General features: G+C 46.4%; 1 long non-coding RNA gene across 1 annotated transcript in view; it reads right to left on the bottom strand.

Moving 5' to 3' along the window:
• The window catches only part of LOC143826267 (uncharacterized), a 41,140-nt gene that overhangs the window by 8,776 nt on the left and 7,696 nt on the right, over positions 1-24,668 (bottom strand). Inside the window, exons 3-5 of the long non-coding RNA XR_013227038.1 lie at positions 17,429-17,502; positions 11,076-11,262; positions 564-2,346 (exon numbers count right to left, since the gene is read on the bottom strand). This is a non-coding gene — a long non-coding RNA (uncharacterized LOC143826267). The remainder of the gene's footprint in view (positions 1-563; positions 2,347-11,075; positions 11,263-17,428; positions 17,503-24,668) is intronic.

The raw sequence follows: 24,668 nt of genomic DNA, 5'->3' as shown, positions 1-24,668 counted from the left end.
AGGGTAAAATGTCTGGCAAACTTCATTCATGACTGTGCCTTCATTGGTAGGGAGATGGCAAAGGTCACCCCTAGGGTCTTGACCCTGCATGAAGCTGTTAATTATACTCTGTCTCCTCTTCTTGCCCCCTTCTTCCCCAGTCATAGGACCTCTGTCTTCTATGGGTTGGGTTTCAGGCAGCTCTTCTAGAACCATCTTGCCACAGCCACCAGGCATCTGGCCAATGAATCTGTGGGAGTATCTGGCCAGTTGCCCATCAACAGATAGAGCTAGATGTGATCAGCATACCCCCAGAGGAGCCGTGCAAGAGGGCGCATATAGCGCATATATCCCCAATAATATGGGGGAGAGACTCACACCCTGTGGCACTCCCCAATGGCTACCCTCTGTCCCCAAAGTATAAAGAGTGACTCCAAATTAATCCCATTGAAATGAACTGGTTTAGATTGGAGTAACTCTGCACAGAATGGCTCTGTAAGTATATTTTCTCTTTAAGGCATTGTTGTGTTTTCTTTCTCCTTCTTCTTCTTTAATTTGCTTTTCCAGGCTATGTGGGGACTCACCTGAGTATGGGGCAGCTCCTCCCGAGCCTAAAGATGGTTTGTTTTGCAGCCTCGTTGACAGGAACTTGGGCGTCAACTCTGGTAACTCTCAAAATGCTAATGTAATAAAGTCAAGGAACAAGGAAAGCGGGGTGGGGAGGAGAGAAATATGGTATACAGCTCATATAATTTTGCCTCATCTTTCTGATAACACTTCTGATAACAATCATTCAGCCGTTGCAATTAGGATTCCCTCAGGAGTAATTTGACAGATCTCTGCCATCAGTTACAAATCTATTTTCTGAGGTGCAGAGCCAGGAAGGCTTTTATTCAAAATGGGTGCCAGGAGCAACCTCCTTTAGGCGGAGGATTCAGAGAGGGAAATGAGGTAAATCCTCCATCAGGCCTGCCCTGCCAGATGGGAATCACCTGAGTGTTTTCACAACTGGAGCAAATAGCAGTCCCCAAAACTGTCATGTCAGGAAGATGATCTGGGCTGAAAGCTTCCCTCGCACCATGTTCCTGATCCAAATTGGTCCCTCGTGGCCAAATTTTTAGAGAGACACGGTAGTCCAGGCTACCAGCAAAAGAAATGTTTGGAGGTGAAATAGTGCTACATCCGCCTCCAATGTCCTACCCTCGCACCCACCTCCCTCTCCCTTCTTCCCGGGGACAGGAATTTCCCTTTTTTTTTTTTTAAGGAGAACTGTCTGGAGCAACGAATAGGCAGACACATGCCTTGGCAAGCCTGCAGATATACAGAAGCACTTTATAATCAGGTTCCCATTTCCCACAAGTTACAATTTAATACAGCCTTAAAAGGTAAAGGTATCCCCTGTACAAGCACCGATGTCTGACCCTTGAGGTGACGCCCTCCAGCGTTTTCATGGCAGACTCAATACGGGGTGGTTTGCCAGTGCCTTCCCCAGTCATGACCGTTTACCCCCCAGCAAACAAGCTGGGTACTCATTTTACCGACCTCGGAAGGATGGAAGGCTGAGTCAACCTTGAGCCGGCTGCTGGGATCGAACTCCCAGCCTCATGGGCAAAGCTTTCAGACGGCTGCCTTACCACTCTGCGCCACAGGAGGCTCTAATACAGCCTTACCAATGCAAAATTCTCATTGTGTGCCCGGGAAACCCCCCCCCCCCCAAGATTGCCTCTGCCTCTATGAATATTTGAACAGGCATTTAAATTCAGCAATTGCCGAAAGTGCCGGAAGGGGATGGGTTGCTCAAAGTGATTGACAGTGGTAGGCAGGCCAAAGCACAACAAGCCTAAAGTGTGTTGCTCTCTCTTCTTGCTTTTCCGGAAGCGAGTGAGGAGTGTAAGATGCATGAAAAGCCTCCAGAACCATGTGAGACAGCTCGAGAGGTGTGGACTGTGCAGTGCCAGTGAGAAGCAATTAATTCTAGCACTTTGCCATACAGCAGGCTTCACACTATAATGTCCAATGTGCAGAAAGCCCCTTAGTGTTTCAATTGGTCTTAGATAACTATCGCCCAGCAGTTCTGACAATGAAGAAGAATTGGGCATTTCTCAAGCCAGAATTGGCAACTCTGGGGGTCTCAGATACCTGTCCTCTACATCACGCTTGATCTTGGAGTGAAGGGGGTCAGAAGGGAGCTGGGCCTGGGACTCTTTAGCAGCTCAGAGAATACCTACCCCAGATGTGTCAAACCTGTGATGCACATTCAAAGATGAAGGGAAAAAAGGTACTCATCTTCAAATTAATGTCCTTCCATGATTAAGTTCCCAATCTGAGAACTGGCTTTGCAAACAGATTGAGGGGTGATAGTCCTGCCTGAAATCAATGAAAAATGCTGTAAATTTACTTATTTCATTTAGCTTCGACATACTGTAAATTTAGTTCTCGATTTCCCATGAAGGCTTCAACGTGATTTGATTCTCATTTCCTTCTCTCAGCTCCGGCTTGATCCTTTAATCCTGCTCAATAAAAAACCTCCCCCATATATAGATCTATAACATTCTCACTGGAACTTGCTTCCACCGCAGACAGCTCCTTTTAAATTGCCCTTTTTCATTCGCGTGCCCTGCAACCAATCCATCTTCCGATGCCCCCTCTTTCACCCAGGCCTTCTGATTAACTCTGTTGATCACTTTGAGCGCTAGACAGAGAGGCCTGGTTTCCTCGTCTATAAATGGAGCTGGGTATAATCCAGGCACGCTCCAGACCACCGGTTCTCACTGAAATGGGTTCCAAACACTTGTAGTTCATAAATTTGGGGTGTGGAGAGGAAGGAGGAAACCTTTTAAAAACACAGGAACAAAAGAGCCTGCTGGATCAGATCAGTGATCCAGCATAATGGCTAACCAGCAGGCCTACCATTTGCCCCTTTCTGCCTCTTTAGCATGTTTCCGCAGCCCTGCAAGGGTCCATCTTGGCCCAGTATCCCATCTCACCCAGTGACCAACTAGTTTCTCTGGAGGGTGAACAAACAGGGCAGGGAGGCCAAGGCCTTCCCCTGAGGTTGCCTCCTGGTTCTGGGATTCAGAGGCTAAGTGCCTCTGAACCAGGAGGTTCCCCTCAGTCACCATGGCTAGTAGCCACTGATAGATTTATCTTCCATGAATCTATCTAATCCCCTTTTTAAAATGTTGATTCCTGTGGCCATCACTACATCCTCTGGCTGTGAATTCCACGTTTTAATCTCTCTCGGTGTAAAGTAGAATTTCCCTTTTTCTGTCCTAAACCTACTGCCAAGCAGTTTCACTGGATGACCCTCAAGTTCTAGCATTTTGGGAGAGGGAGGGAAATTTCTCTTTGTCAACTCTTTTGACCTCTCTCATGCTCCCCTCGTATGAGTTCTAAGCTGAGATTCTTCAGCCTTTCCTCCTGAGGAAGGGAATCCAAGCCATGAATCATTGGTGCCTGTGGAAAGTACAACACACAGGATCCAACTGTCTTTTATGTGTCATTTATGTGTCTTGCGCATGCAGGGGGAGTTGGCCCTGCTTGATGGACACAGAGTTTTTGCCCAGAGGACAGTGCTGAAGCCCGTGGGAATTCAAGATGGCTGGCATGTCCTGACTGCAGTGTTCTGGAGGGAATCCGCCCCTCACGCTGGCAGCTTTCACGGGTGGCCCCTGTTGCCAGTCACCCCCCAGGACAGAGAGAAGGGCCCTGCCAGTCTGCCTTGAGCCATTGTCCCAGGGGGTGAATTTGTGTTGTTGTCATTGAGAACATGAACTTTTCATTCTTGCACAGAAGTTGTTTTGTTTCATGTTTCCATACTGGAACTGAACCCTGAGAATGGATGAACTGAGGAAGGCAGCACAAGGATGGGGGGTTAGGGGGCGGGATGGAGTGGTTGCTAACAGGGCCTGCCCTTCTGTGTGGAGCTCCTCATTTGCAGACACCACTCACTAGGGCCGCAACCCTCCCCCCAGGTGACAACCTACAGATCCCCTGCTCTTACAGTAAGCAAGAACATGGTCATTAGCCTCATTGAAATCCTTTAAAGTAGCATTGTTACATCTTAACTGGAGAAACCGACCAATCGGCAAATTCGCCTTCAAATGTTCGGCATGATACGACTGGAAATGCAAGAGTGCGTTTCTATCTGTAGGCTTATGGTAAGAGGAAACCTGGAGTTCCCCGTCATTTTAATAGTCCCCAAAAGATATCTGTTTAACATCATGTTGAGCAACAAATGTAATGGTACTATGCCGTTGGTTACAAAATCCACCCGTTTATCCTCTCCTAGAAGAACTAAAAAAAAAGTTCTAGATAAATCTTATGTAATATTTAAAAAAACACTAAAATAAATGGGTTAAGGGTGGGATTGCATAACCAAGTACTTTCCATTTCTAACATAAATATGTTAGCAATGACTGGCGTGATTGCTGCCCTATCACTATTCTTCCGGTTTGTAAAAAACAAGTCACCCTGGTACTCAACCCAATTATTTCCAAGCACAATGTCTAACAGATCTAATAAAAAGTGAGTGGGAGGTTGTGGCGTGGAGCAATTCCTTAAACCATTTTCTACCGCCTCTCCTGGCTTCCTTGTGGGGAATATCCATGTACAAGGCTGAAATGTCCCAAGTCATCAACAATGCTTCTGCAGGTCCTTTTAAATGTTTAATGGGATTCATAAAGTGAGTGGGGTCATGCAGCTGAGAATCAGACAAAGGTAATTGTTCTTGTAGGTGGTGGTCCAGGAATTTGGATATGGGCTCCAAAAATGAGCCCTGTTAAGCCACGATTGGCCTGCCTGGGGGCAGAGCTACATTCTTAAGGATCTTAAGTGGGGCCTGGAGATCTCCCAGAATTGCAGCTTGGTTCCCCTGGCTGCTTTGATAAGTGCACTCTATGGCATTATGGACCCTGCTGAGGTCCCTCCCCTCCCCCAAAGCTACTCTCTACAGCAGGGGTAGTCAAACTGTGGCCCTCCAGATGTCCATGGGCTACAATTCCCAGCATTGGCAGGGGCTCCTGGGAATTGTAGTCCATGGACATCTGGAGGGCCGCAGTTTGACTACCCCTGCTCTACAGGCTCCACCTCCCCTCCAAGAATTTCCCAACCAGGAGTCTCCCCCCCCCCCATGTGCAAAAATCCAATAGCACTAAAACATGCATGAACTTAATGGGATTTACAAGAGCTTAAATGTGCTCCTAAGCAGACTGATATCTGCTTTCTCATCTCCTTCTTGAAAAATGCAATCACTTGTCCCCTACTGAAAACACTGTCCAGTCACTGTCATTATATTAGGGGATACCCATTTTCCATCCAGGTCTGCCCCACCTAGGCCCACTGCTCTGTCACCCTGTTCTGATTCTCCTTCTGGCTTCATTATTCATAGTGGCAATGCAGCAAAATCTCAGTCCACACAATCAAATGCCATAGAAGAACAGATGTGCCAGATGGAAGAGAGAGAACACACGTCTGTAAAATGTTTTGTTTGGCAAAAGAGACGGGATCCGAATGGCTTCCGTTCCCTCTTGTCCATCAACAAGAACACCTTTCTTCACCTTGACAATGCTGGTGTAGTAATCTCTGAATCTCCCTCTGCCTTTTTTGTTCGTGATGAAAGAGAGGAAAAGGTCAGGTTGCAAAATTAGGCCCGTCTGTGCCATCTCATCCCAGAGTCCCTTTTCTCTACGGATATCCTGGTATCTTCTCGGCCAGCTAAGATTTCCCTGCCAACAATGGAGCTCCAGCTTGTGACAGAAAGCTCAGGTTCTGTTGAATAAGGATATGTCGGCATCCCTCTTTTCTTTGATCCCTTCTGCAAGAGCCAGAAAGATCGGGGCAGATACTTCTGTCCAAGGCCAGACTCCATCAGCCAGAGGAGATCAGATGGAGCAGAAGGAAGAAAGAATACCTTTCATTACCCCATGACACAGGATCAGCAATCACCAGTAGTATAATCATTAATTTCTATTAAAGTTGTCCTGGCAGAGACCTCCAGCCAAAGATCTGACTTGCTATTTTGAATAAAGAGTGAAATTGCTGCTCTCATTCCATATGTATCCCCTCCTTCCCCCAGGCACCTTCTCTCCTTCCCATGAGTCATACCCCATTCTTCCAGAAGGCCAGAACAAATAATCATGGATCTGCATCCATCTATAAAATGTAAATTGTGCAGGTGAACTGTCCTGGGCTAGTTCTTCATTTACTCCGCCGCCCCCCCCCCCCCCGTTGTCAATCCTGCTGAATTCAGATCGATCTGAACCCAGGTCTTCTGCCTTCCTTTTCCCTTAATTGAAACCGACTGCATCCTACACTTTATTGTGTGGCTGTCTCCTTCCCACTTGATTGGGGATGCTGGGAAGCGGGAGGGGAGTGATGGTTGAGAAGCTCCAGCCGGCACTGAAATAGCACAAGGCTGGAGATGGGTTTGTTTCCTGCCATTCATCTCCTGACTCTACAGCCAAACCGGGGGGGGGGGGGGAGAGATGGAGTATGAGGCTGTTTGTTTATTTTTCTTTTCCTGAGCAAGGGTGGGGGAGAATGAGGGGATGAATGAGGGGATGAAACACAATCCAAAAGGCAAATCTTGGCACAAAGAAGTGTGGGCTTGGAGCATAGTCACTTTAGAAATGAGGACAAAAATAAGTCTTGCAAGGTAGCGATCCCCAACCTGTGGGCCGCGGACCACATGTGGTCCGTAAACTAATTGGAGGTGGGCCGCGAAGGACGCCTTCTCCCCCCCCCCCCGGCCCTTTACAACACACTTCGGGTGTCATTGTCTCCCATCACTCCCAGATGGGACTATCTCGTTGCAGAGAAACAAACTCAGGGTTCCCATTGATTTGTCATTGTCATGAGTTAAAATTTCCATGAAAATAAAATGTTCCTTATGTTCATTGCTGTGGCATGTCTGTATCTTATTTTGAAGGGATGTTTAAACATTACCATAGTGATCAGAGAGTGTTAGGGCAGTGGTTGAGAGTAGAGGAGTAAACTACCCCCCCCCATGGGCCTCAGTAAAATTGTCAAGCGTTGAGTGGTCCTCGGTGATAAAAAGGTTGGGGACCACTGTTGCAAGGGAATACCACTGAGAACCAAGCAGTTTTTAACTGATGCCCTGACCAGTCAGTGACAGACTACTTCACTATGTCAGTGTTGGAGGCGCAGGAGGGGGAGGGAGTTAATCCAGCAAAATGCAGAATATCTACACTTAATACATCTACACTTAATGCATCTAATACATCTGGAGAGCCACAGTTTGGCCACCCCTGCACTAGTACATGCTATGGTCTCAATCTGGCAGTTCCTCTAAGAGCAGTACAGGGGTAGTCAAACTGCGGCCCTCCAGATGTCCATGGACTACAATTCCCAGGAGCCCTTGCCAGCATTCGCTGGCAGGGGCTCGTGGGAATTGTAGTCCGTGGACATCTGGAGGGCCGCAGTTTGACTACTCCTGCTGTAGCCATTTCTCCACCCAGCCATTTTTCCAAGCAGAAACAGCTGGGGGAAAGCACAGTTTTTGGTAGATCACTCTGAGCCCTTTGCACAGTAGATGGAGTCGTGGTGATATGAATCATACCTAAATTGAGTGTGTGATCACTTGTTGAGGTTCTATTGGACCACGAGGACCTTATCACACTATATTTGAGGGTGTGAGTACCTTTGAAGTTCTACTGAACCGCAGGCAATATTGTGAATGGGAAAAAGATCAATTTGGGCTGAAACATCTTTTCTGATTCTTCTGAGAACACAATTCCTGTACAAGCAATAAATTTCCGTTGTCAATTTTACAATTATGCTCTGATTCTTTTGACAGTTCCTCTACAAGAAACATATACAAGACATCTACTGTCTACAAATAATTTATTGCATTGTAGGCATAGTATCTTATTTGGCCTAATACACAGTATATTCTTGTTTCTAGCCACAGTTTGATAGCCGCAATGCTCCCAAACTTATATTGGTTCCCCTGGAGGGAAAAAAATAGCTTTGAAGGGTGGGATCTATGGTATCACCTCCCTACTGAGTCTCTTCCTCTTCCCAAATTCTGCCTCTCCAGGCTCCATCCCCAAATTTCCAGAAATTTCCCAACTCAGTGCTGGCAGCCTTCTTTACAAGGCTGTTGTGAGGACAGAATGAGAGGGAAATTGCCCTGAACTCTCCTGAAGAAGGTCTAGACCAGGGGTGGGCAAACTGTGGCCTGCCAGATGTCCATGGACTACAATTCCCATGAGCCCCTGCCAGCATTCGCATTTGCTGGCAGGGGCTCATGGGAATTGTAGTCCATGGACATCTGGCGGGCCACAGTTTGCCCACCCCTGGTCTAGATAGACAGACAGATACGTTCCACATGTTCATTGCACGTGAGTGCAAAGCACCTCCAGCAAGAATGCTATATGTCTACATGCAGACTTCTCCTATCAGCTGTGGCATGCTGGTTCATGCTGCTTCAGACCAAAACTAGCAAAGCATTTTTGACTGCAAGAGGCGATATCCAGATCTGTCTTGGATGCTAAGGGCCCAATTATACACTCTGAAAAATTCCTTACATAATTTTTTTTTAATGAGAAAAAGAACTGGTCATTTGAGATTGGGGGTGGGGTGGGCATGTTTAATCCTTTCCATTTTAGTACCATCCTACTCTGCTTTGGTCCCTGTAGGGAGAAAAGATCCAGATATGAAGGAAACGTCCCCACCCCACCCCTATCCAGTGCTCAGAGGCTCTTGCAAATATGGAGGTTGTATTTAGCTGTCAGCTAACAGCCCTTGATATTTATTTGCACTTTTACAAATATTGTTTGCCACCTTTCTGCCCAGTCACAGGCAGCTAGACTCCCATCATTTTGTCTAATCCTTTCTAAAAAGCCATTTAGGTTACTGGCCATTTGCACAAGCTTCTGTATGCTATGTATTCCTTGCTGTGTCCTGACCCTAACATCATTGCATATTAGGATCCTCCAGGTCTGTTCCACCAGTAGCAGCCCTTCCCCCCACTCCCAGAAGCCCCCCCCCCCCATTCCCAGAAGCCTTTCAATATGCACTGTTCATGGAATAAATTTGTGGGATCCAACTAGGGTTACAACCACCTCTAGGTGGGGAAATGCTTGATGATCTGGGGGTTAGAGCCTGGGGAAGGCTGGGTTTGGCAAGGAGAGGAACCTCAGCAGGGTACAATGCTGTAAAGTCCACCTTCTAAAGCAGCCGACTTCTCCGGGGAAACTGGTCTATGTCCTCTGGAGATCAACTGCAATATTTGTTTGTTTGTTTATTGTATTTATATACTGCCCTCCCCGAAGGCTCAGGGCGGTTTACATGAAACAACAAAATGGTACAGGTCACATAATTCTGGTAACAGTAAGGTAGTAACAACAATAACATTAACATAATAATAATAACGATTAAAGGATGGTGAAACTGTAAAGAGCTTTAGCTCAACTCGTACTGAGATCCAGGGGTTGGGTGGATTTGTTAACAGTCATGGTGGGAGGGGAGGGCTTTGGGGACCAATTGGAAGTGATGGATAGGTCGACCTCAACCAAATGCCTGGTGGAGGAGCTTCCTTTTGCAATGTTGCATTAGCAGGGATCTCCAGGCCCCACCTGGAGAATAACAAACAGATAACCACTCAGTTGTAGGATAATGAAACCAAGGAACAAAACACTGAGCTGAGACTCCCAAATAAGCTGGGATGAATTACCAAAAGTCACTTCATAGAGCAGGTGTTCTCAACAGGGTTTCATGAAACCCTGAGGTTTCTTGATGGCCTCGGAAGGGTTTCTCCATTTGGGTGGCTGTTAAATAATGTTTTATAAATTGTACATTTAAAGAAAAAATTATCGGGTGATATGACCATATATGACAAGACTGAACATCGACATTTTAGGAATCAGTGAACTAAAATGGACAGGAATGGGTGAATTTAATTCAGATGACCATCAGGTATACTACTGTGGACAAGAATCTCGCAGAAGAAATGGAGTAGCCTTCATAATCAATAAGAGAGTAGGAAAAGCAGTCTTGGGATACAATCCCCAAAATGACAGAATGATCTCAGTCCGAATCCAAGGCAAACCACTCAACATCACAGTAATGCAGGTCTATGCCTCAACCACTGCTGCTGAAGAGTTTCTCAAAGCCTGAAGAATGTTCCAGGGGTTTCTCAAGGGTGAAAAGGTTGATCAAGGCTGTCACAGATGATGTTCTGTTGGTAGACCAGAAGAGATTTCACACTAGAAGAGATTTCACACTACAGAACTGTATCTTACTCTAGGATTGCGTTTTTATTCCTTTGGGATATTGGCTGCTGAAGAAGTCCATCGAAAAGCCAATTCAATAGTGTGATTTTCAGCCATTGTTTTGAATAAACAGTTACATTTATCATAGCTGATTTGGGAGCCTCAACTCAGTGCTTTGTTCCTTGGTTTGAATATCCCTCCAGGAGGATGGCATCATATTTTATGGTTTGCTGAACCCAGGACAGAGGAGGATGGGCAAAGGGAAACATTACTTTAACACAGAGAGTTATTAAAATGTGGAATTCACTGCCAGGGGATGTAGTGATGGCCACAGGAATAAACAGCTTCAAAAATCAATAGATTCATGGAGGATAAGTCTATCAACGGCGACTAGTTATGATGGCTAACGGGAACCTCCACGTTCAGTAGCAGCAAACCCCTGAATCTCAGAGCCAGGAAGCAAGATCAGGGGAAGGTCTTAGCCTCTATGCTCTGTTGTTGTGTGAGACCGGAGGCTGGACTAGATGGTCCTCTGGTCTGATCCAGCAAGGTTCTCCTCCTGCTTTTATTAAGGAAGTCCTTGGCTTCCGGAGGAACCGATTGGCCACTGTGTGAGACAGGAGGCTGGACTAGATGGGCTCCTGGTCTGATTCAGCAGGGATCGTCTTATGCCCTTATGAAGAGTATTTAAATATATGCATGAGTTAATGCATACTGGTCATCAGTTTCTCCGGGTGACCTGAGAAAGGGTGGGAAAAAATCCACATTTTCTGCCCCAGAAATTGTTGATCATCTCTAGGGTGAGGTGAGGGTCAAGGGACTCAGATCATTTCATCGGAGTGTCCCCACACGCCTGCTTACCTGTCAGTGTTCCATTTTCACTTGCCTGTTGCTTTCCCTTTTGCGACATTCTCAAAATAACTCTCCTCCCAGTACAGGAAACTATTATTGTTAACAAAACATTGGTCCGGGAAAGTGGTAGGTGGGGGGGGGGGGAGCCCAGCCAACTCCAGATGCAGCAATCCCCAGCAGGCAGAGCTTGCATAAGCTGTGAAAACATAAAATGAGAGAATGGGATTTAATTAAATCTCTTGATGAATGAGATTTTTAATCTGACTGAAACGCTTGCAGAAATTGAGAGGGGGGGGGGGATCTGCCAGGCCAGCTTTGCGTTATGCGCGGGAAACTGTCCCCTTTAAAAAAAAAAAAAAAAAAAGCTTCATAGGGAACACATTCAAATTTGGCAACTGGAAAATAAGAAGTCTATAGCCTTTATCATATTTGGTGCTTCACATTGGCAGAGTTTAAGTATGTAAAGGTGCAAAGCACCTGCTATTTAAAGAATAAAATAGTTATATTAACAAGAGAAATAACTTTGTAAGTAAGAGAGGGGAGAGAGAGTCCTAACTGCCTAACATTCTCCAGGAGGAAAAGCAGGCAGAAAGTATGTTCAAATGAGCAAGAAGTTTCCAATCGTGCCAATCATGACACAGAGGAATATATGAAAATATAAGGAAGTTCCTAATCTAAATATCCTAACTACATATTTCCTCCATTGCTTCCTGTGGAATACTCTTCTTATGCTGTTAAATCATGCACACTACCAATCTTGCATCTTCCAATATACAATGGGAGCTTGGACCACTTGCAGTCCTCCAAATAAGTATCATGTTGGGTGAATAGGGCAGTGTCTATATTTTCCAGCTTTGGTATGTTGGAATGGAACAAGTAGCCAGAAGGGGTTAAGTATATTTACACCCACCCACCCCAATAACCTAGCATGGGTACTTAGAGGCTTTCCTGCCTCTGTCTATGGTGGGAATGTTTGCAAACCTATTTGAAGTCAGCTTGAGCAACACTTTCCCCCCCTCCAGTAAGAGCCACGGTCAGGAAACTATATTTCCCATTGACCCCACTTGTAATCAAGGCCAACCCAAAACATTGTGGTGCCAAGGGTTGTCGTGTCCTCATTGCCAAGGTTTCTTTGGTAAGGTTGCCAGCTTCACATTGGGGAAGTCCTGGAGACTTGGTAATGGTGCCTACGGAGGAAAGGGACCACAGTCATAGAGTCCACTCTTCAAAACATCCATGATCTCTGTAGTCTGGAGATGAGCTGTAATTCTGGGAGAGCCAGCTTGCTGTAGTGGTTAGGAGCGTGGACTTCTAATTGGCAAGCCAGGTTTGATTCCCCACTCCTCCTCCACATGCAGCCAGCTGGGTGACCTTGGGTTGGCCGGGCAGTAATATCACGGCTCTCTCAGCCTCACCTACCTCCATGGATGTCTGTTGTGGGGAGAGGAAAGGGAAGGCGGGGCAGGGGCTGGCAGGGGCTCAATGGGAATTGTAGTCCATGGACATCTGGAGGACCACAGATTGACTACCTCTGCTCTGGGGTTACCAGCATCAGAAATGAGAAATTCCTGTATATTTAAAGATGGAACATGGGGAGGGCCAAAACAGCCATGTTGTCCTGTAATATGGAGGTTAGCTGTAATTATACGAGATCTCCAGGCCCCTCCTTGAGGTTGAACAAATCACAAAGAGAACATGGACCATGCACTAACAAAACAGTTAGTGACATATATTCCTACCTGGAAGCTGGCAACTTTATGACAAGGACCATCAACTCCTAGAGTTTCACAATGAAAGCCATTTTTACTCATACTTCTCAAGAATAAGAGATTGAGATCGGAGAAGGGGAGAATGAACAACTTGGCCTGAACCATTGGGAATCCAAATTTCTGCCTTGGGACATGTGGAACTTTAATAAAGACAAGAGCGATTCTATGTGGAAGCAATGTCCTGTCCCTTCATCAGCAATGAGAAAGATAGATGAAAACAAAAAACGCAGTGCAATTAAGGGCATGAACAACCATGTCAGAAGGCATCACGGCCAAAGAGGCCTGAGACCCGCTCCATTTGTTACCCCTTAGTGGGTCATCCCAGTCAGGTCTTTGGGGGTCTCTGGTTCCCCCTCATTGAGAGGGCTTCTGCCCCTCATTTTAAAGTGCAAAGGCTGAGAGGCTCCATGCACATCATCAAAGTCAGGGCGCTAGGCTGACAAGCCAAACAAGGCCTTGCGGATTCGGCTGAAACGCTCTTGGAGAATCTGGTCTGAGTTTAGAGCTTACATTATGGGGGGGAAAACCCAAAGTCAACCAACTTTCACATGGTTTCAGATTTCCCTGCAAAATGTTGAGCCCTCCGCATGCAGACATGCAGAGAAAATGAAAGGAAGGCTTTTTAAAGCATCAGGAATAACTAATTCACAGCGGAGCCAACCTCCCTACCCCCTCTGGTGTGACAAGTCCAGGGATCAATAGAGGCTAAAATGCACTTAAGGATTTAACTTATGTTTATGCTCCTTTCTTTAAAAAAAAGATGAAATTTCCTGCTTTCTGAGAGAAAGCTGTGATGGATCTGATGAAATAGGGACCCTGGCCTCCTGATGCTGGTAGTATCACGGCTGCTCAAATGCTTTGTGGCAAAAAAATACCACAATTTGCAACAGTCAAGTGGGAGCTGGCCTATGAGACTGGGGATCCTGCAGCAGAAAGAGCACCTTCCTTGCTTCTACTGATTAATGTGAGGCATAATCCATTGGGAAGTTCTCCCAGGCACCCCCTCCCCCTCTCCAATGGGATTTGTATGGGGAAATGGGTCAGACAAATCTGTTCTCTAGTTCTGCCTCCTTAAAAGGCATGCAAAATCTGCCACCTGACTTGGTATCTTGCCAACAACACCTGTTTTCAGCAGCTACCTTTTAATCCAGTAGCCAAAAAGAGGCCTCCCAATCCAGCAAGGAGGATCTCTTTGCCCTGACCAGGATGGCCCATCTTGTCACATCTCGAAAGCTAAGCCGTCTAGTATTTGGATGAGAGACCTCCAAGGAATTCCAGGGTTGTGGCATGGAGGCAGGCAATGGCAAGCCACTTCTGAACATTTCTTGCCTTGAAAATCTTATAACAACCTTTCTCGACTTTTTTTTTCCATTAAGAAACCCTTGAAACATTTTTCAGTCTTCCAGAAACCCCAGAAGTGAAGTGATCATGCAGAATATGGTTGGGAAGCAAAGCTACATGCCCACCCCTCCCCTCCCCACCCCCTCCAGGCCCATCATTGGCCATTGGGGAGGTTGACATGAAGTGTCATATATATGTTCATGTCACCTGCTCAATGTTTTATATATTTATATGTGTGTGTGTGTGTGTGTGTGTGTGTGTGTGTGTGTGTGTGTGTGTGTGTAAATTAGCTCTCACCCATCCAGGGTTTTACAAAACCCTGGTTTCTCATCCAAGGTTTTACAAAACTGATTTTCCATAACTGATATCTGTAGTAGGGAGATGAACTGTAATTCCAGAGGATCCCCTGGTCCTCCCTGGAGGCTGGCATGCCTATACAGGGGCTCCCTGCCAGGATAATAGAGTCGTTCAAGTAAACTTGTATACTGAATCAGGACCTTGGTCTGTCAAAGCCCATCGCTGACTCAGGCTGGCCATGGTTCTCCAGGGTCTTGGGCAGAGGTCTTTCAGACCATCTTGTACCAGATTCTATAACTGGAGATGCTGGGGATTCAACCTGCGACCTTCTGCATGCCAAGCAGATGTTTTACCACTGAACCATGGCCCTTGCCCAGATACCATACTAGAATCTGGAAGACCTGAGTTCCATTATCCTCTTAGCTATGAAGCTGGCCGGATGTATGTGCCCAGCCCCTCCTACCTCTTGGGGTTTCTGAGAGAATAAAATGGGAAAGGCAGGATTGTGCATGCTACCCAGGGAAGGAGAGTGGCATAGATGTCTAGTAGGCAGTACAAAATCAGGAATATGGATAAACAACAATGCATCAGATGACAGTACATCTAACTGGGAGGGATGGGAGCATGACGGGGGGGGGGGGGGTTGCCCTGCAGCAATGGCAGATTTCAGGCCCTTTCCTAGCAAACATACTCTGGAGGCAGAAAGAGGGTCTTGCACATCCAGGATGAGAAAGGGTAAACCCCTAATTTTGGAAGAGTAAGTAGCATCTCTCCATGTTTCAAACCACAGGAATTTATTTTGCAAGAACATAGATCTCTCTGGGTTTTATAAAGGACTCTTTGTTTAAAAACAGCCACAATAAAAGCTGTTAAATACATGAGCAAGGTTTGACCTTTGAACCTCGCTGTGGATTTTCCTTCACCCCTATGAAATCAGACATAGTCCCCTTATTACACACACAGATAAAATCTGCTGTACCAGGAGGGCAACATGCCACATTTTAGAATGTGAGACGTAATATAGATGCTTATGATTTAGGTACTACGTTTTTATGAGATGCTTACATTCGTAGATTCAAAATTATTGCTTTGTAGCTTTGAAATTTGTTTTTTGGAAAGGATAAAGCACATAATTACCATCATTTGGCTTCCATCACTGGTCACAATGATCAAGGAGTTGTAGCACCCTTTCTATGATGCAAAGCATGTTTGGGCCTCTTTTGTTCAGGGGGAAAAAAGAGACTAGAAAGGGGACCCAGTAGACTTTTGCAAAATAATGCACAGGGTAGAAAAAGTGGATGAAAATTCTTTTTTGCCTCTGCTCTCATAACAGTGGAGCTTGGGGGGCCACCCAATAAAGCTGATTGGCAGCAGAAGGAAGTTCTTAGTCGGATGCTGTATTCTGGGATTTATTAACCGCCTCTTCCTATAAAGCTTGGGGCGGTGTACAATATATTAAAATTGATATAACCATTCGATAAAAATTATACATAATAAAACATTTAAAACCATCATTCCAATTGCTCGGCAGATTTCTCAGTCTTATTCCTGACCTAAGTCATTGGCTAGTTATGCTGCTGTTTTTTGGGTTGTTTTCTTTGGGGGGGTATATTCTGAGAGGAGGGGAAGTCCTGTTGGTTTTGTCTGGTCTCAGCCGTACAGCTGGTGGAACATTACAGGTCCTGCAGAACTGCAATAGTTCCAACACAGCTCGGATCTCTATATTGGCAACATGTGCCACCAGGTTGAGGCCAGGGATGAAAAGGCCCTGCCCCTGGTTGAGGCCAGACACATGGATCTTTGGGGCCATGGATTGACAACATATTGGCACTAGATGATCTAAGTGATCTCCTGGGGTTGCCTTGGGAGAGGTGGTCCCTCAGATACACAGGGCCCAGACTGCAAATGGCGGTGAAGGTCAAGACCAAAACCTTGAACCTGATCCAAAATTCAACTGGCAGCCAATGCAGCTTCTGGAGGACAGGTCAAATATGAGACCTCCATGGTCAAGGCCATGGCTGCCTCATTTTGAACCAGTTGGAGTTTCTGGGTCCAACCAAGAGTAGGCCTATATAGAGCAAGTTACACTAATCTAGCCTAGAGGTGACCGTCACATGGATCACTGTGGCTAGCTTTTCAGGCATTAGGTAGGGCACTAGTAGCTTTGCCCGGCGAGGGTGGGAAACAACCTGGCAAGCTTCTCTTGTGATCTGTACCTCCACTGTTAGGGAGGCATCGAAGATCACCCCCAAATTCTGACAAAGTGCGAAGTTGTTCATTGCACCCCATCCAGGCAGGGGAGTCATGCTTCCTCATCTAGTCTCTTCCTACCCAGCCACAGGATCTCCACCTTTTCTGGGTTCAGCTTCAAACGACTCTGCTGGAGCCATTCTTCTACATTAGTATCTGCCTAATGGGTCCGGGGGGAGCATTTGGGCTTCCCTCCATAAGCAGGTAGAGCTGGGTGTCATCAAACCCCCAGATCAGCTGTGTTAGAAAGCACCTAAAGATGTTAAATAATATCAGGGAGAGGCTCACGCTCTAAGGTACCCCACACTGGAGTCCATAATGGGCTGACTGTTCCTCCCCAAAAGTGGCCCTCTTTCCTCGATCTTGGAGAAAAGAGACCAGCCCTGTATCTCGAGGCGGCAAGCTAAAAGCTTATGGTCTACTAAATCAAATGCTGTTGTAAGAACTAATAACATGAGCAGTGCTGACCTGCCTTGGTCCAGCTGTCTCCAGAGGTCACCTGCCAAGGCAACCCAATGCTGTCTCCACCTCATGTCCAGGCCAGAATCTGTGCTGGAAGGGATCCAGACCTGATGCTTCCTCCAGGAATGAATCATAGAATCATAGAGTTGGAAGGGGCCATACAGGCCATCTAGTCCAACCCCCTGCTCAACGCAGGATCAGCCCAAAGCATCCTAAAGCATCCAAGAAAAGTGTGTATCCAACCTTTGCTTGAAGACTGCCAGTGAATGCTTGTAGTTGATCTGCAGCCACCCGCTCAGTCATCTTCCCGAGAAACTCTAGATGAGAAACAGGGTGGTTACTGGGTCAAGCAATGTTTTTTTCAATGAGGGTTTAAATAACTGTTTCCTTTAACACACATGCACACACTGAACACCTCTGTTGTCAGGAACAGATTTATTATTTCCCTGGGAGGTCTCCCTATTCTCACGTTTTTAAAAGCCACAAGAGATAGGGGTCCAAGGAGCAAGTGGCCAGCCTCATCGAGCTAAGAGTCCTGTCCACCGTAGTGTGCATGAGCTCTCCAGATTGCTTAAACTCACAAAAATGACCAAGAGGCCTCTAGTTCATTTACTGTATCAATAGCTTGTGGAAGGTTGTGTCACAGTGTCCAGATTTTATCTGTGAAAAAGCACACAAAAGCCTCACAACTGATAGCCAATTGAGTATCTTTCTGATGCCCTCTATCTAGGGAAGAACAAAATTTGTGTCCAGCAGGGGCGCCTTTAAGACCAACCAAGCCTTATACAAGGTGTGAGCTTTTGTGTGCGGGCACACTGCCTCAGACAATGGAACAAGAATCATAAGAGTACAGATATAAGGAGAGAATAAATGAGTAGTAAATTAGGACACAGCATCACAACAGATACACCGCATGATAATGAAGATTGGATGCTACTTCAGACCAACACAGCTACCCACCTGAGTCCATCTAGGGTAGTAAGCGGTTGAATTATCCTAAATATTGTGCTGGGCATGAGATATCAGATACAATGGAAGCCAAGCTTTCACTGCCATCTCATAGGCTCTCATAAGTGTCCTATAAGATGTTCTTAACACTTTGTGAGTTTTCCTCCAAAGTCACTCTAGTCATCTCATAGAACCATAGAGTTGGAAGGGACTTCCAGGGTCATCTTGTCCAACCCCCTGCACAATGCAGGAACTCACAACTATCTGCCCACCCACAGTGACCCCAATTTCTTGCCCAAGTGATCCTCCCACCAAAAATCTCCAGAATCCAGCCAAGCCTGGAAGGAATTCACCTATCATCCCACAGTGCCGATCATCGATTCCCTGGGTATGCAAGCAAGAAACACAGGCACACCCTTTCCTGCCCACCCACTCACAATCAGCCTAAATTCATAAAATCAGCATTTCTGTCAAATGATTATCTAGCTTCTGCTTTAAAACTTCCAAAGGAGAACCCACCACCTCCCAAAGAAGCCTGTTCCACTGAGGAACTGCTCTGTCAGGAACTTCTTCCAGATGTTTAGCCAAAAATTCTTTAGACACTCCTTTCCACTGTGGGGGGGCCTCTCCACCCCCAGTCTGGCTGCTCCCACAACAACTGTATTTATCTAGGGCCCTGCAAATCCTCTGGTGTTACAGGCCCCATGAATCCTTAGACCACTCCTGGTTTATCCAGTCCCCTCTTGGAGATGTCTATACTTGTAGCTGCCACCACTTCCCGCAGCAATGCAGCATTCCAGGATCCCAAATCAGTGCTACATACAACAAAGTGGTGAATTAAAATATCTCCCTCTCTTGCAAATCAAATGGACCATGACCGAATTACTCAAGCTGACTTATACGGCTCATTTTCCATTCCCACATCCCACCAGCTCCTGTCTTATGAGATTAAACATCCATCTTGAAGCAGATACAATTGAGTTATTAAAGGCGACTTTGAGGAAGAACCTCACAGCCTCTTCCCTCACACACACCCCCTTCCCCACTCTCTTTGCTTCAGATCTCATCCCCACCAGTCAACCTGGCTTTGATTGAGTGACTTCTCTCTAAGGAGAGGAGCTGAAGCAGCGACCATCTTGAGTTTATTACTGCCCCCATCAGAAGCCATCATTTCTAATCAGGTGCTTCCTTGGAAGGACTGAAGTCCTTTCGTGGTTTTTGAAAGCTTGGAAAGCAAAAAGAAGAAAGTGCACGGGTCTCCCTTTTGTTTATCAAGCCCTTCATGTTTCAGCTCAGGGTAAACATCTGCGTTAGTTTTTCTTCTTTTGATAAGGGGCGCCCTGGAGCACACCTCAGTCCCGTGGGACAATCTGCACTTTGTCCTGAGTTCTGTTTCTGCTTAAGATGCCGTTTCTGGGTTCTGTCCTGGGCAAGGGAAGGTGAAGGCAGACAGAATATTTCAAGAGTGGTTGCAGCAGGTTCTTCACCTGCGGTGTGATCACAACTTGTTTGACAGATGTTCAGCTGTCAGGCTTTCCTTTTCCCCATGCTGAAGTAGGATATTTGCTTCTTTAAAGAAAAAGACATGCTATGGGATTCATGCTCATGGTACTAATTGCTGCTAGCCTGGCCCATAGTTGTTGCCTGGTCCAAAATGAACCATTAGGGTTGCCAGCTCTGGATAGATAAATACTTGGAAATTCTGAAGGTGGAGCCAAGAGCAGGATATGGTTAGGTGAGGGAAAGGACCATGTCAGGGTATATTGCTACAGAAACAGTTCCTCCAGGCATTTTCTCTAGGGGAACTGATCTTGGTAATCCAAATGACATCACTGGCACTAGCCAACTGGTACTCATCTTGGTCATCCAGTGATAACAGCAGGAAGTCTCCAGGTATCACCTGGATGTTGGCAACCCTATGAACCATGCTGCAAAGGTCAAGACTCTATTTTTGTTGACTCATGCTTGGCAAATACTTGGGGATTTGGGGGTGGAGACTGGGGAGGGTTAGGTGTGGGTAGTGGAGTCCTCAGTGGGGTGTAATGCTATAGAGCAGAGGTGTCAAACTCATTTGTTACAAGAGCCAGATCCAATATAAATGTGGTTTTGTCAGGCTGAGCCATGTGGGCCATAAAACGTAATGCCAGGTATGGCGATATCAACTTTATGAAGGACAGTAGCTGATAGGATTCTAGTGGGTGCATCCTCACTGCAATGGCCCATGGGCAAGGATGGGGCAGGAGAAAACTTGCAAGGTTGGTCGAGAGAGCCAGTGGTGCAGTGGTGGACAGATGTTCCTGCTGTGCCTGGAGGGAGGGTCTGATCCCTTCCTCAACCCACTTCCTCAGCCAATGCTGTGACCCAGGGCCCCTGGGTAAAAACACATACTGGCTGGGTGTTGTGAACTCCCCTCTGCCACCATGGAAGGGGACTGGAAAGACGTTGAACTAGCTTGGTGTAGTGGTTAAAAGCAGTGGCCTCTAATCTGGAGAACTGAATTTAGTTCCTCCATATGCAGCCAACTGAGTGACCTTGGACTAGTCACAGTGCTGTTAAAGCTGTCAGAACTCTCTCAGCTCCACCTACCTTACAGGATGTCTGTTGTGGGGAGAGGAAGGGAAGGCCACTGTAAGTGGCTTTCAGACTCCACTGGGCAGTAAAAAATGAGGTATAAAACCCAACTCTTCTTTGTCTTCTTCTAACTCTACCCTTTGCAGAAGTGGCTCAGATCCAAGGCTATGTCCACAGTGGGACTCAGGCACAGCAAAGCTCAATATACTGGAGATGCCCACATAGCCAAGTGATCCATGGCAGGGTAATGCTGGAGCTTCAAGCCAGAGACTGTTGGCAAGCCATGTGGCTGCAGCCACCCCAGGCCAAAGGCCACTGGGTCATCTGATGAATATTAGAGCGGTTTCTCAGCGGAACAGGCTTCCTCGGGAGGTGGTGGGTTCTCCATCTTTGGAAATTTTTAAACAGAGGCTAGACGGAGAGGCTGATTCTGTGAAGGCAAAGAGGTGGCAGGTTACAGTAGATGAGCGATTGGGATGTGAATGTCCTGCATAGTGCAAGGGGTTGGACTAGATTACCCAGGAGGTCCCTTCCAACTCTATTATTCTATGACTAGGGGCAAAGCCCATTGTATCCAAGAATACAATGGGCGCTAGAGCTTGGCAGTGGGAAGAGGAAGGGGAGGAGTTGTCCAGTCTGTAAGGGCATGGGGTTGAATGAGAGGTTCAATGGGTGTTGTGTGGGAGGTTGTTGTGGCGTGGTGGCAAATGAGGGTATGGGTGTGGAGATATGGGTGTCAAGAACCTGTGGTGTGGAATGTTCATTGAGTATGGGAAAGGACTGACCTTTGGGAATTGTGGCATAGTGGTTACAGATGAGCTTTCCAGTTCTGTGTCATTTCCCTTCTTGTGTGAATTAGGCCACAGACACTGAAATGCCCCTCTGCCCTAATACACATAGGGTAGTCACAGTACACAGGTGTCCACCCTGTTCCTTCTTTTCCATTTTTTCACTGTTGATAAAATGTTATGTGCCCACATGCTTCTTTCATGGTTGCTCCTTAGAAGAAGAATTGATTTTTGTACCCTGTTGTTTACTACCCAAAGGAGTCTCAAAGCGGTTTATAAACACCTTTTCCATTCGTCTCCCCACAATAGTCAACCTGTGAGTTATGTGGGGCTGTGAGAGATCTGAGAGAACTGGGAATGGGTCACAGTGACCCAGCAGGCCTCAGGTGTCTCAAACTATTTTCCAATTGTCTTCCCTTCCTCTCCCCATAGCAGACTCCCGATGAGGGAGATAGGGTAGAGAGCCTCACAGGGAAACTGGCAACCCTAAGAGGAAGACTCTCTGTGCACAGCAGTCTTGACCTTAGTAAGGTTTTTTAATACTGGTTTTTTATTTGCCAGGCCAAGGTTGGAAAAAGTAAAGTCAGTTCTCATGTGTCTCCAGACATTTACTTGTTCGCTATTTACAGTTTCAGGCTGTAAATATTTATTTAGATCTTCCTGCGCTTTCCAGACTCACAGGACTGATGCTGGTCTGTCTGTCTGTGCCCCAGAATACAAACAATTGCTAGTAAGGGCTGGCCATAGCCCAGGAGTCACACAACTGCACCACTCCCTCCCAACTGCAGGCAAAAATGGCTCCTTTGAAGGCTGGACTCTGAGACATTGTACTATTTTGAAGTCCCACCTCCAAACCTCTAGGAATATTTCCAACCCAGGGGTAGCCAACCTCCAGGTGGGGCCTGGAGAGCTCCTGGAATTACAGCTCACCTGCAGAGTATAAAGATCAGCTCCCCAGGCAGAAAGGGCTACTTTGGACAGAGTTATGGTAGAGAAGAAACATTTAAGGCCTCCAACACAGGTTGTTGTTAAATTGAAAGACTTGAGGCCTACTGCACAGGGTTGTTGTGCAGATGAAACAGGAGACAAAAGAGCCAGTTTCCTCTGCAGAATAACGCTGTGCAGTGGCCTCAAACCTGCAGAGAGTTGTAAAGAAGAAAGACACATGGCTTGGCTGTGTCCAACCCCCGGCCAGAGCAGTATTTTAAGTGAGAAGGAGCTTTTCTGTGGCCTCCTTGTCAGGCAACTGTTTGGCAGAAGGGGAAAGTCCCCCCCCCTCAAAAGGAAGGCCCTCAGGCTCCCCTGCGTTGCTCTTGGAAAGGCCTCCTTCCCTCAGAGAGCCAGTTTGGTGTAGTGGTTAGGAGTACGGACTTCTAATCTGGCATGCCGGGTTCGATTCTGTGCTCCCCCACATGCAACCAGCTGGGTGACCTTGGGCTCGCCACGGCACTGATAAAACTGTTCTGACCGAGCAGTGATATCAGGTCTCTCTCAGCCTCACCCACCCCACAGGGTGTCTGTTGTGGGGAGAGGAATGGGAAGGCGAATGTAAGCCGTTTTGAGCCACCTTCGGGTAGGGAAAAGCGGCATATAAGAACCAACTCTTCTTCTTCTTCTTCTTCAGTCAGGGCCTGTCAGAGGCTCCTTCGCAGCAGGTCTGAAGGGGGGGGGGGGGAGAGAGCGCACTCACCAGTCTCCTGCCAGCTCTGTCAGGGCTCTGAGGCAAAGTGACAGTTGGACATGACAGTTAGGACAGCCTTGGGGCGAAAAGGGCTGGCACAGCCTCTGTTCTCATCCCCCTTGGCAGCCCTACTGACCTCCTCTCCCTGCGGTAGTCAGGGGCAGACTGGCAGCCATGTCTCCATATTGCCCTGGAACTCTGGTCTGTCCTGGTGAGGGCCCAATCAGAAGGTGCTTCGTGACTTCCGATTGTCCCCTCCACTTGTCAGTCTGGGGCCAAGGGGCCAATCTGGGAGTTTTGATCATGGACACAGCCCACCCCAACTCTCCTTACTGTTTCATTAAGAAGGAACAGATTCTATGATTCTATGAATGTATATCATGTGCACAAGGCCATGTATAACCAGAGCCTGCTGGCACCACCCCCAAAGGCAGTAGCCACCTATGGCTAAAGACCACTGGATTGTCCATTGTGGCAGAGAGGACTGGTTACCAAGTCACGTGCTTCCTGGCCAGACTAGGCCCCTGAAGTGTGGAAGGAACTATTGAAGTAGCCGTAATCTCTTTAATAAATAATAGGATTCCCTTTGGAGCAATCATCGGATACTAAGTGCCAGTGTCAGACATTTCGGGGTATGGAAATTGTCCTTTAATAGCATTGCATATGACTAAAATATATATGATTTTGTAAGAAATATTCAGCCTACACATAAGGAATGATCCCACCCAAATGGCTCAGTTAGGTGTGGCACCTTCCTGGTTTGTAAGTTGCTTCATGAAACTGAGCAGTTTTACTTTGCTAAGTTGAACTTTACTGTCAATATCACTTTGTTAACTCTAAAAGGTAATTCATTTTATAGTGTCTAAGTGTAACCTTATCTATATAGATATATCCACCAGACCACTGAAAATTAGAATACTGGAACATCAGTTCCATATTCAAAAGAAAGTGAAAGAAGCCCTTGTGGCAGAACACTTCTTGAACTGTAATCATGACCATAACGATTTTAATGTTTTAGATTCAGAACTTTTTCATTGTCCACTGGATACAAAATTTGTTGTTGTTGTTGTTATGTGCGAAGTCGTGTCCGACCCATCGCAACCCCATGGACAATGATCCTCCAGGCCTTCCTGTCCTCTACCATTCCCTGGAGTCCATTTAAGTTTGCACCTACTGCTTCAGTGTGGATACAAAATTAGATGTAACCAAACAATTGCTCCAAAGAGAATTATTGATAGTTATCACTGATGAAAGTAATGAAAACATATTTTGTATAACCGGTACACATTTTGGCATTTCATCTACTCCTTAAATGGTATTTCAACTCTTACATTTCCTGTGTATATATTTCATATTAAAGACATATAGATTTGTACTGTTCAAGCCTCACAGTCAGTTTCTTTGCTTCTTGGCTGCACACTCCACTGACAGATCATACTTGTTTTGCTTGTACCGTCCGGAAGTTGGCAACCCTAGAAAATCCAGCTTTCAGAGC

This window comes from Paroedura picta, chromosome 16 (genome assembly GCF_049243985.1).
Source record: "Paroedura picta isolate Pp20150507F chromosome 16, Ppicta_v3.0, whole genome shotgun sequence".
In the NCBI taxonomy this organism is placed as follows: Eukaryota; Metazoa; Chordata; class Lepidosauria; order Squamata; family Gekkonidae; genus Paroedura; species Paroedura picta.
This window is presented reverse-complemented; position numbering and strand designations above follow the sequence as displayed.